Genomic DNA, 11,780 nt, shown 5'->3' with positions numbered 1-11,780 from the left:
GGCCCTGGGTTTGAACCCTGGTCCTCCTATGTGGTAGTGGAAACTCTACCAGTTGAGCCAAATCCGCTTCCCTGCTGAAAGGACTTGTAACCAAGAGTTAAGAATTAACAAGGGAAACGGACTTTGGCCCAGTGGTTAGGGCGTCCATCTACCACATGGGAGGCCCGCGGTTCAAGCCCCGGGCCTCCTTGACCCGTGTGGAGCTGGCCCATGCGCAGTGCTGATGTGCGCAGGGAGTGCCCTGCTACACAGGGGTGTCCCCCGCATAGGGGAGCCCCACGCGCAAGGAGTGCACCCATAAGGAGAGCCGCCCAGCCCGAAAGAGGGAGCAGCCTGCCCAGGAATGGCGCCGCCCACACTTCCCGTGCCGCTGACGACAACAGAAGCGGACAAAGAAACAAGATGCAGCAAAAAGACACAGAAAACAGACAACCGGGGGAGGGGAGGGGAATTAAATAAAAATAAATCTTTAAAAAAAAAAAAAAAGAATTAACAAATGTTGAATGTAACATTTTAAAAAATATAAAGAGAAAAAAATAAATAAATAAGCTTAACATATGACCCTGTTTAAAAAAAAAAAGATTTAACAAATGATTGTGATTACTGAATCAATATACAGGTTTGTTTTTGTTTTTGTTTTTCACTTTCTCTAATAGTATATTGTAGAATAGCCAAAAGTTAATACCTGAAATTACTGGAACTCACTGAACTAGTCTCAGCCCCTGTTATTTGTTTTGTTTTGTTTTGGAGGTACTGGGAATCGAACCAAGGACCTTGTACGTGGGAAGCAGGTGCTCAAGCACTTAGCTGCATCCACCCCCAGCCCATTTATACTTACTATTTTACTGGTAATCACTCCACCTTCCCTTGTGTGAAACTCCTTAGACTCAGGGAGACAGACTTTTAGGCTGATCTCCTTTGTGCTTAGCACTAAAGTCTTCCTCTCTTTGAAACCCCAGGGTCTCAGGACTTGGTCACTAGAGGTATCGGGCAGGGAACCCCCTCTTTGCTCTGTAACAGACTCATAGAACTCAGGAATAGGGAAACGGACTTTGGCCCAGTGGTTAGGGCGTCCGTCTACCATATGGGAGGTCCGCGGTTCAAACCCCGGGCCTCCTTGACCCGTGTGGAGCTGGCCATGTGCAGTGCTGATGCGCGCAAGGAGTGCCTTGCCACGCAAGGGAGTCCCTGCGTGGGGGAGCCCCACGCGCAAGGAGTGCACCCATGAGGAAAGCCGCCCAGCGCGAAAAGAAAGAGCAGCCGTGCCGCTGACGACAACAGAAGCGGACAAAGAAACAAGACGCAGCAAATAGACACCAAGAACAGACAACCAGGGGAGGGGGGGAAATTAAATAAATAAATCTTTAAAAAAAAAAAGAAAAAAAAGAACTCAGGAATAGCAGTTATACCCACGGTTACGGATGATTACAGCAGAAGGACACAGAGTAAGCTCAGCGAAGGCAAAAGGCTCATGGGGCAGAGTCCAGGAGATGGGGAACCAGCTCCTTTGTCCCCTCAGTGGAGTCACACGGACAGCGTTTCATTCTCCCAGCAGCGCGGAGGGACACCACGTGCTAAGCACTAGCAGCCAGGAAAGCTCACCTGGGCCTCGGTGTCCGGGGTTCTCCTGGGGGTCAGCCCGGAAGGTGTGGTGCGTCCATGCCTCTGACCTTGGCTTCTCAAGGTCCAGCCACCTCCCACCCCCAGGGGTCAACACGATGTAGGTAGCCCAGGACCCCAAAAATAGTTGTCTGCCATGAATCGCACCTTCAGCAGAAACTATCTGGCATAGCCCGAGGTAGACAAAGACACACTAATCAGGCAGAAGATCCCAAGGGCTCAGGGTTTATCTCCGAAGAGCCTGTCACTGGTCAGCATCGAAGACCTCTGGGATGGGAGCGTCCAGCTCAAGAGGTGGCAACACAACTGCAGTTCCCTATCTCCCACGACTGGGTGGCCACCAGGAATCAAAGGTCCCTCACCCTGCCCCTATCCTTTCTCTTCCCAGACCACGTGCTTCAGCACGCCAGGGTCAATCCAGTGGATCCACTTTTTCTGACAGCAGCTGGAAACGACTTCTAACCCTGCCAGCATTAACGACCCTGCAGTTCTGACTCCGACTGCCCGGCTTAGGTCAGGTTCACAGCTGAAGGGCCATCCTCTACCAGACGACCCTGCAGGCGCCAGGTGCAAGCTCGGGGGATCCCAGGGCCACCCTCACTTTTGACCAATATGCAATTGGGGTTCCCATCGCCCCCTCAGTTCCAATAATTTGCTAGAACCACTTGCAGCACTCAGGAAAGCACTACACTTGGCATTTCCCATCTTATTATAGTGGAAAGGCTGCAAATCAGAAGAGATACAGAGAGGTCTGGGAGGGTCTCAGATACCAATTCCATATCCTCCCAGTGGAGTCAGAATGCCCCCTCCTGACATATCAAGATGAATAAGCCATCATTGGAAGGTCCCTTAGGCTTTGGAGGCTGAGGTTTTTATTGGGTTTCATTAAAAGGTAGGATTGGGAGCAGACGTGGCTCAAGTGGTTGGGTACCCACCTCCCACATGGGAGGTCCCAGGTTTGGTTTGCAGTGCCTCCTAAAGAAGATGAGCAGATGCAATGAGCTGATGCAACAAGCAGAAGTAATGAGCAGACCCAACAAGCAGGGAGCAGATGTGGCTCAAGCATTTGGGCACCCGCCACATGGGCAGTCCCAGGTTCGGACTCTGGTGCCTCCTAAAAAAGACGAGCATAGTCAACGAGCAGAGACAAGGAGCAGACACCGCGAGCAGACAATGAGCAGACAGACAAGGGAGACATCTGCAGGAAGGGGTGGGGTGGGGTGGAGGGAAAAGAGGGCAGGATTGATTGAATCAGTGGTTGAACTCAGTCTCCTGCTCGCTCCCTTTCCCAGAACTGATACTAAGTGGCTGATATTAAGTGATATCAGGGCTGATATTAAGTGGCTCAAAACCCAGCCCCCTAATCACATGGTTGTTCTGATAGGTGTGGCCCCACCCAAAGACTACCACCCTGTCCCGGGTCTACTCGTTGGGAGTATGGTTATCAGGTGAGGTCTTGTGGGGGGAGGTCCCACCTAGAATAACAAAAGACACTTCCACCACGGAAAATTCCAAAGATTTAGAGATTACCCTCAGGAGCTGGGACGGAGGCCAAGCCTCCCTTTGGCTCTTCCCTGCACACCACTCTCCTGATAATTGCAACCCCACACTCCAGCTGGCTCCCCTAACCCTTCCCTGCTTGATTTTTCTCCACAGCACTTATCTCCAACCACTGTCCTGTGCCCTCTATTTATTATCTAATTATCCACCTCCCCCTTGAACGTGGGATTTCCGCCCCTCGGTGCCCTGCTGCAGCTGCATTGGTACTAGGGGAGTATCTGCCGAGCAAACGGGCATTCAAGGTTCACACGGTGATGTCCCCGGGCCCGCGGCGGGTCTAGGGCTTGGTGGTGGCCGCAGAGCCCCCCACGGACCCTGAACCTGCCCTTCGTCCCTGCCTGTGGCACCCAGAATCTGGGGTCAGGCCCGCTCAGGGCGCCCGTGGGCTCTGCATGACCTTCTAATAAAGTGCGTTTGCCCTGGAATCGGGCGGGGTTGGTTCTGGTGCAGGGACCCAGGCCCTGAGCGAGTCACGGTGCCCGCAGCGCTGGGCCCTCGGTGACTCGCGACCCACGACAGCCTTCCAGAGCAGGTCCGTTGCCGGCGGGCGCCAGAGCAGGGCCGTGGAACCCGGGGCCGCTGGTGTCACTGCGGTGACAGCGAGGAGTCCCACAAAAACAGACAAGCAGGCAATGGAATATCGTTCTGTTAAATATAAAAGACCACTTATCGTTGGAGTCAATCTGTGTGAAACGTCCAGAAGAGGCAAATCTCTAGAGACAGAAAGTAGATAATGGGGGCCCGGGGGGGACCAGGGGGCAGGGGGGCGGTAAGAGGAAACACGAGGGGGCGGGGGGGGGGTGACTGCTGGAGGGTCCGGGATTTCTTTTAAGGGGATGGAAATGTTCTAAAGCGAGACTGTAGTGATGGTTGCAAAACTCTGTGACTATACGAAAAACCCCTGAATTGTACTCTTTAACTAGGAAATGGTGTATGTGAATTCTGCATCAATAACACTCTGTATCAATAACACTACTGTTTTTTAAAAAGGCAAACAGGGTTTCACACTTTAACTGTCTGGGAAGCACTGGGCTCAGCCAGGGCAAGTTAGTTTTGCTTGTCGTTGATTTGTTCCCCCGTGCAACTTGAAAGCTGTGAGTCTATCCGAGGAGGGTATGTCCCCTGGCAAAGTTTCCCAAACGTATCTATCTCCCCGAGCCGACTGTCCAGGGCCTAGGAAGGGCTGACTGTCACTCACCAGAGACGACGTGAGCATCCAGCAGTATCTCAAAGGCACACGCCGCCTCCTCGCGCCCTCCGCAGGAAAAGGCGCCTCCTCTAACCCTGGCACCCCAAGCCCCGCCGCCCCGGGACCCCTGCCTCTCCCTCCCTCCAAATGTGCGCAGCCCCTGCCCTGCTTCTCACCCACCCCTGGTCCCTGGGTGACTACGATCCTCAGCCTCGGTGCCATCAGGACCCTGGAAGAGTGTCACAGCACACAGTAGGTGCTGCACAGAGTAGGTTCTCAGCCTCTGAAAGCCCTCTCTGTGCGGCGCTGGGCTTTGAGATCGCTTGGCCCGGCTCCTTCCCCTGCCCCCTCCAGCCCCCGGAGCCTGTTAGCTGCTCCCCCACCCCACCCCACGAGGACCCCTTACTTCCCCTCCCCCTGCTCCACGGGCCACAGGTTTTTAAGGAGCTGAGTTCACTGCCCCCCCCCCCCAAGGCAGCCCACTGGCACCATTGGAAGAGCTGATGGGCCCCAGGGACCATCCCCACAATCTCCTAGGGACACCCCCAGACCTGCCTGCCCATCCCTGGGTCACGGCCCAGACGTCAGCCTGGTGGGTGAGAGCAGAGCCGAGCAAAGGGTTGAGGAGGCACGAGAGTGACACAGCTGGCCTCTCTTTGGGGCAGGAGTTCTTAACCAGAGGTCTGGGAGCTTGAATTGAAATTCAGTAAAACATCATTCTTGTGGGGACGTGTTTGTGTGGGTGTGATATATTTATTACATAATACCCAATAGAGGGAAGCAGATTTGGCTCAACTGATAGAGTGTCCGCCTACCACATGGGAGGTCCAGGGTTCAAACCCCGGGCCTCCTTGACCCGTGTGGAGCTGGCCCATGCGCAGTGCTGATGCGCACAAGGAGTGCCCTGCCACGCAGGGGTGTCCCCCGCATAGGGGAGCCCCACGCGCAAGGAGTGCTCCGTGTAAGGAGAGCCACCCAGCGTGAAAGAAAGTGCAGCCTGCCCAGGAGTGGTGCCGCACACACAGAGAGCTGACACAGCAAGATGACGCAATAAAAAGAGACACAGAGTCCCAGTGCCGCTGACAAGAATACAACTGGACACAGAAGAACACACAGTGAATGGACAAAGAGAGCAGACAACTAGGTGGGGGGAGAGAAGAGGAGAGAAATAAATTTTGAAAAAATAAATAAATCTAAAAAAATAAAAAATAATGTATAATCCTATGTTAAACTATGGACTATAGTACAATAATAAAAATGTGCTATCATCAATTTAAAATTAAAAAAAAAGTAATATCCAGTAGACTGTGGACTTAGTAAGGGGCCCGTGGTTTTCACCTGACCAGCAAAGGGGTCTGTGGAACCAAAAAGGTTAAGAACCCCTGCCCCAGGGGTCGTGGCCAGGCCAGAAAGCAGAATGCAGCAGGGCAGTAAACAGCCGGCGCTAACTCCAATCCAGCTGTGCAGCCACCCAGGAGGCGCTGCAACGTCCCTCTGATTTATTCTGCTGGCTGGAAAAGTTAGATAATGAAGCAGGGGTGTGGGCCAGAGGACCAAATTTTTGCAGCCCCTTTTTATGGTAATTATTTATTGCAGCTCAGCAGATTTTTTCATAGCACTCAGCCCAGCCCCAAATCTCCAGCCCAAATTACCCTCATCTTGTCAGTAAAATTGTTTCCCTACGAGTGTTTTTTAACCCCAGGAAGAATTAGACTCAAGCACAGAGATTAAATAAATCAAACTTAGAGAATTAATACTTTTGCACTCTAGGAATGACCTGGAAGATTTGCTATTTAAAGTATTTGTATTGTCCAAGAGAATTTGGCATATTAGAAAACATAACTAGTTAGTCTTGTAAAATGTATAGTGAAGTAATTTATTATTTTATACTGATGAACTTTTTTCACTGAAATGCAAAAGAGAACTTTACTAAGTTAATAAATGGTACTGGAATGTTTAAAAGATCTTGATGAGTTTAATTTATTATATTTATGAGATAAGTACTTGGGAAGGTTTTGCTTCTTAGAAGCTTCTGTTGAGCTTTCAAAGAAAATCGAACAGTTTAAATTTATGAAAGCAGAACATGTAAGGAATTTAATTAACTGAGATTCTAAGTGGGATGTTAGGCTGTTGAACTGGAGTTAATTGAATATTAATCAAAGATCTCCCTGATAACGGCTTAAAATGTACTAGATTTATAAATAGAATAATATTTGAAAGTAGAATGTAGACAATGTGCTTAATTTGTAGCTTTAATACATTGAAAATTAACTTAAAAGATGAACTAATCAGTCCTTCTGTGAAAAAATGCCACTTGCAGTGACAGCAGAAAGCTCACCCGGACCTCCTGGCCTCTCTCGGCGTCTAGAAGCCGTCTTCCTCACCGGTGTGTTTATCCGGTTTTCCCTGTACAGAAAGGGTGCTAGACCCAGCTAGCTGTCCTCAGCACCTGTCTTCTCTTTTCCCATCGTCGTGCTCAGAGGCCTCTAAGCTGTCCCAGAGATGCCCGCCTCCTGCGCCTGCCCTGTTTCATCTCCCCCACGTGACAAGGAATGGATGTCTCTTGAAAACAACCAGCAAAGACCCAAGGCCTGGCAACAACTAGGCAAGTAAACTTGGAAGATGGTCCTTCCCCCAGTTGCCTTGAGATGATTGCAGCCCGGCTTTGAGAAATACCCTGAGTCAGAGGCACCCAGTGCTACCCCTGGGCTCCTGGACACAGAAACCGTAAGATAAAGGTTTGTGAATTTGATTTGCTACATTTGGGGGTCATTTGTTACACAGTGATAGCTAACTAATACAATAGTCATAAAATCTTAATGGGCTTAAGGTGCCCAGAAACAAAAATTACATTTCCCAGTCTTCCTTGCAGACAGATGTAGCACGTGGAGTATGGTAGTTATGACAAGCACCTCTAACCATGCAGGCAAACCAACACAGAGAAGGAATCCTTGTCCCTGACTAACTGTGGAGCAGAGCCATTGTATTGGCCCAGAGAGAAATAAGGAGATAGAAATAAACTTCTAACTTCTTAGCTTGAATCTTTATTAGAGAGATGAATCTCAGCTTCTTCCAAACCCCCATTGTCACATTTTAATCTCCCCCACCCTGAGATGGCTCCGTCGTCTGTTTGCTCATTGTTTTTGCTTATTGTTTTTGCATTCATTGTCTGCTCATTTTTTGTATTGTTTTTGTTTTATTTTTGCTCATTGTGTGCTTGTTTTTTTTCTTTAGGAAGCACCGGGAACTGAACCCAGGACCTCTCCTGTGGGAGGCAGGTGCTCAACTGCTTGACCCACATCCACTCCCACATTTTAATCTTTTAAACAGAAAACAAACACTTTCCATTTGTTTTTGTTTTCATTTTTGTTTTTTTGAAGTTTTTGATTTGTTTTTATAAAATCTGAGCTGGCTGAGATTCAGGGTACAGCAACAGCTCAGGGAAAGGTGGGATTATCTGCTGGTCCCCTTCTCCCCGGGTAGGAGAGGTGTCATGCCAACAGCTGCACCCCCTCTCAGCTCCTAATCAATGCTCACGGTTCAAGCAGGGGGACGGGGTAGGTAAAGGGATGGGGGAAGCTCCTGAGGCTCAGATACTGCTTGCTTCTCCCTTCTCCCCATTCTATTCCCTTCCCTTCCCAGCAGAGCCTCGCTGCCCTGGGGAGAGCACAGGCCCAGGAGCAGCTGGAGGGAGGTGGGTGGGACCGAGCACCAAGGGAAGGGGCCCTCGGCCCAAAGAGGGAGACCCGGTCCTCCTCCCTACAGCTCCCCACTGAGTTCACAGCCCAGAAAACACCTCCAGACCAGCAACTCCATGTGGAATACACCGAGTCTGGGGTCCAAAGGGGCAGGCAGGTGAGAGAAGGGCAGGCGCAGGAGGACAGCAGGCTCCGAGGGGGGGTGGCAGGAGCTTGCTCCTCCCCGCGGGAGGATACGATGGGACGACTGATATTGCCGGCGGTGGTTGTGGCGCTCAGCGCCCATCTGATGCCGGGGGCACACAGGACTGGCCGAGGCTACACTGAACCACCGCCAGTTTGCACGGGGTCTTCAGACTAGGGCTAAAGTCCAAAATGTGTGAGTCAGAGTGATCTATGAGGACATTCTCATCTCCCAGGCCTTCCTCAGGAAACGGACCCCACAGAGGACAGTCTTGTCACCAATGATACAGCAGCGCTGGCACCTGTGGGGACACGGCCCCTTGCCCTTTGGTTCAATCTTCCTCCAGGTAAACAACACAGGGTTAAACTTCCAAAGGTCACGGAAGTGCCAGTTCAGCCTTGTGTTAGAGTCACCAAAGACGTACCACCCCCCACTGTCACCAAAGGCGGAGTGACTCTGGAGCCCCCCGGGCAGCACAGGGGTGGGTGGGCAGTCCAGCCAGGCCTCGGTCCTGGTGTCAAAGAGACGTGGATGCGATTGCAGTAAATCTCATTGTTGGAATGGAATGGCCCAAAGCGGCCGGCACGACCCCCAAAAACACACGTATGACTGCCCAGCATTGCAGCTGAGTGGCAGTCCCTCCAGCGAGCAGGGTCGCCCTTCCTACAGATGAGGGTCCACGTCACGGCGCTGGTATCCAGCCTGTGCATGTCAGTGGAAAAGCAGTCTGCCATCTGTCCGTAGCCCCCGAAAACGTACATGGTCCTGCTAGGACACAAGCGGAGAGCTGTTCCTGACACTCGGGTGTGGACCACTTGTGAGTACTGATGTCAAAGGCATAGAGAACTTTTCAGGCCCCTTCGGTGTCATTCTGTCTACCCCAAAGGAAGACCGTGTTGCCAGTGAGGACGGCTGAGTGTCCATACATGTAAGGTACCCCTGGAGCCTGTCCGTGGACGGTGGGTCACCAGGGGCAGCTTTGTCCAGCTCAGGGACACTGCATTGAGCATGTGCTCATCCATCTGACACAGTGTCTCACAGTCTCCAGCAGAGCAGGAACCCCCGAGGGAGGATACCCGGTGCCCAGCGGCCACCAAGCATGGTTCAGCCTGCGGGGCCGGCCCTCCAGGTGCACTGTCCACCGTAACATCCCCTGGGCCACTGGTTACAGCAGCATGCCCCCCCGGCATGGCCTGCTGCCTCTGCTACCTGCCAGGCCGGGCCAGACGGGGCCTCCAGCCCTGGCGCCGCCTGCAGCCTAGAACCCGTTACGCGCCAACCATCGACGCGGTCCCCAACGAGATGTCTGTTTTTAATGAACTTCATTTTGATCAGTGATAACCAAATTCCTGCAAGTGTGATGTGCTCAGTTCATGCTTTCAGTATTCCTCTCCTCTCCCCCCATCACAATTACAATTGTTAGTAAATATATTTTTTCTCCTATAAATCATGGGGCATCCCACCACTGAGACACATACCACCAGTCATATAAACACTGCTCTTCTCTTTCTTTCCTCCAGGGAAGCATTGTTTATGAGGGTTACATTCTTAAATTTCTTTTCAGATTCTCCCTCACAGACCTTCTCACAGGCCATGGGCTCCTGGTGCCTCAGCTGTCCTGCTTGAGAAACGCTACTGGGTGAACTGGCTAATATCATACTCAATGGTGAAAGGCTGAAAGCTTTCCCCCTAAGATCTAGAACAAGACAAGGATACTCACTGTGACCATGATTTTCAACATTGTACTTGCAATTGGGCAAGAAAAAGAAATAAAAGGCTTCCAAATTAGTAAGGAAGAAGTAAAACTTTCCCTATCCACAAATGACATGATCCTATATAGAGAAAATCCTGAAAAATCTACAACAAAGTTACTAGAGCTAATTTAAAAATTCAGAAAAGTGACAAAGTACAAGATCAATAAACAAAAATCAGAAGAAAATCAAAATAAGTGGAAAAAAATCCACTTATTGAAGACTCAAATATCTAGGAATAAATTTAACCAAGAACATAAAGGACTTGTACACAGAAAACTATAAAACATTGCTGAAAAAAATTAAAGAAAAGACAAATAAATGGAAGAACATTCTGTGCTCATGGGTTGAAAGATGTCACTTCTACCCAAAGTGATTTTCAGATTCAGTGCAATCCCATTCAAAATTCCAAGAGCCTTCTTCACAAAAATGGAAAAGCCAATCATTAAATTCATACAGAAGGGTAAGAGGCCCTAAAGAGCCAAAAAATCTTGAAAAGAGGGAAAAAATTGGAGGACTCGTTCCCCATTTTAAAACTTATTACAGGGGAATGGGTGCAGCACAGAGGTTGAGCACCTTCCTCCCATGTACAAGGTCCTGGGTTCAATAACCGGCACTTCCTAAAAACATATCTATATGTTTATTACAAAGCTACAGTAATCAGAACAGCATGGTTCTGGCACAAGGACAGACACATATACCAATGGAATAGAATTGAGAGTTCATAAGCCCTCATATCTTTGGCCAATTATTTTTGACAAGGGAGCCAAATCTACTCCATGGGGAAAGAATAGTCTCTTTAACTAATGGTGGTGGGACTATCCACATGCAAAAGAATGAAAGTTAATCCTTACCTCACACCATATACAAAAATTAACTCAAAATGAATCAAAAACCTAAATATCAGGACTAAAACTATAAAACTCCTAGAAAACATCGGGGAGTATCATTAGTACCTTGTTTTAGGCAATATTTCTTAGACTTTGTACCAAAAGCACAATTAACAAAAGAAAAAATAGATAAAATGGATTTTAAAATTTAAAACTTTGTGCATCAAAATACATTATTAAGGAAGTGAAAAGACAACTACAGTATGGGAGAAATAGCCTTATAGGATGATATGCATATTTGTTTTGTTAGTTCACAACTTTTACTATATACTTATTGTTTATGTATGTTCATGTATGAATGATATACTTCAATAAAAAATTTTTTTAAACTTTTGAGAGAAAATATTTGGAAACCACATATCTGATAAGGGTTTAATATCTCAAATATATTATAAAAAGAACCACCACAACTCAACAACAACAACAGAAAACACTTTAAAAATTGGCAAAGTCCTTCTATTTGAACCTATAGTTAGTATTGTACTTGAGAAACGTATGTCCAAGAGACTTAAATCTTTGGTCCACCCATGTGCCAATTGATCCTTGAATCTCAGCAGAGTGCAGCACCTACTCTTCAGTTCATTGGACTCACTCAGGACAACCAACAAGGAGATGATGATGGACAATGCCCATCCCAAGGTACAGAGAGAGTCTGCAACTGCAAGCAAGGTAGTTCCATCCATCTGCCCCGTGGGATCTAAGCCTCCTCTCAATTAGAGGCAGAGTGGGGATCACCATCTCAAAATTCTAAAGATTGGGGAATGAAGTAAGTAGACTTACTATCATTCTACTATAGAGTTATTGTTAATCTAGCAATGGAAAAACTGTTATCATTGATCTGTGGCCACTGGAGGTTCTGAGGGGAGGGAGCGGGAAAAATAGGTGGAA

The 11,780-nt window shown here is 48.9% G+C and overlaps 1 pseudogene; it reads right to left on the bottom strand.

Moving 5' to 3' along the window:
- Positions 1 to 3,650: 3,650 nt before the first annotated feature.
- LOC131274164 (kelch domain-containing protein 3 pseudogene) lies at positions 3,651 to 9,469 on the bottom strand (annotated as a pseudogene).
- Positions 9,470 to 11,780: the final 2,311 nt, after the last annotated feature.

Source organism: Dasypus novemcinctus, chromosome 18 (assembly GCF_030445035.2).
Source record: "Dasypus novemcinctus isolate mDasNov1 chromosome 18, mDasNov1.1.hap2, whole genome shotgun sequence".
NCBI classification, from domain to species: domain Eukaryota; kingdom Metazoa; phylum Chordata; class Mammalia; order Cingulata; family Dasypodidae; genus Dasypus; species Dasypus novemcinctus.
The sequence above is the reverse complement of the archived record's forward strand: the minus strand, read 5'-3'. Positions and strand labels throughout refer to the sequence as shown.